The sequence below is a fragment of the Volvox carteri genome (assembly GCF_000143455.1).
Source record: "Volvox carteri f. nagariensis unplaced genomic scaffold VOLCAscaffold_34, whole genome shotgun sequence".
Taxonomy (NCBI): domain Eukaryota; kingdom Viridiplantae; phylum Chlorophyta; class Chlorophyceae; order Chlamydomonadales; family Volvocaceae; genus Volvox; species Volvox carteri.
Window position 1 is genome coordinate 1,299,313 of NW_003307577.1, and position 365 is coordinate 1,299,677.

The 365-nt window shown below is 58.8% G+C and overlaps 1 protein-coding gene across 1 annotated transcript in view; it reads right to left on the reverse strand.

The window, feature by feature from the left end:
• The window catches only part of VOLCADRAFT_105841 (uncharacterized protein), a gene marked incomplete at both ends in the record, with an annotated part of 18,538 nt that overhangs the window by 13,945 nt on the left and 4,228 nt on the right, over positions 1-365 (reverse strand). The window lies entirely within an intron of this gene.

Sequence of the window (365 nt, forward strand, 5' to 3'; positions counted from 1 at the left end):
GGAGGGACATGGCGGGAGGGGTGATANGAGGGGGGGGCCCTACGGGGGACGTTTGTTGGGTGGGTGAGTGAGGCGAGGCATGCAAGTGTGTGTGGGGGGCCGGCCAGGATAATACCGTACATGGCGTGGGGTGTGCGGGGTTTGATGGAGCGGAGGGTTAGGAATACGGTGCACTTAAAGGACAAGACAAGTCGAAAATGGGGGGTTGCGGGGAGGGGGTGACACCGGGTGAACCCTCGCCTCATGCCGTACACAAGCGAAAACACATTTACATGGAAAGCGCGTGCAGAAACACACACACACACACATACACGCACGCATACATACGCACACTTACCCAGCTCCTGCTGCAGTGTCGAGCCCAT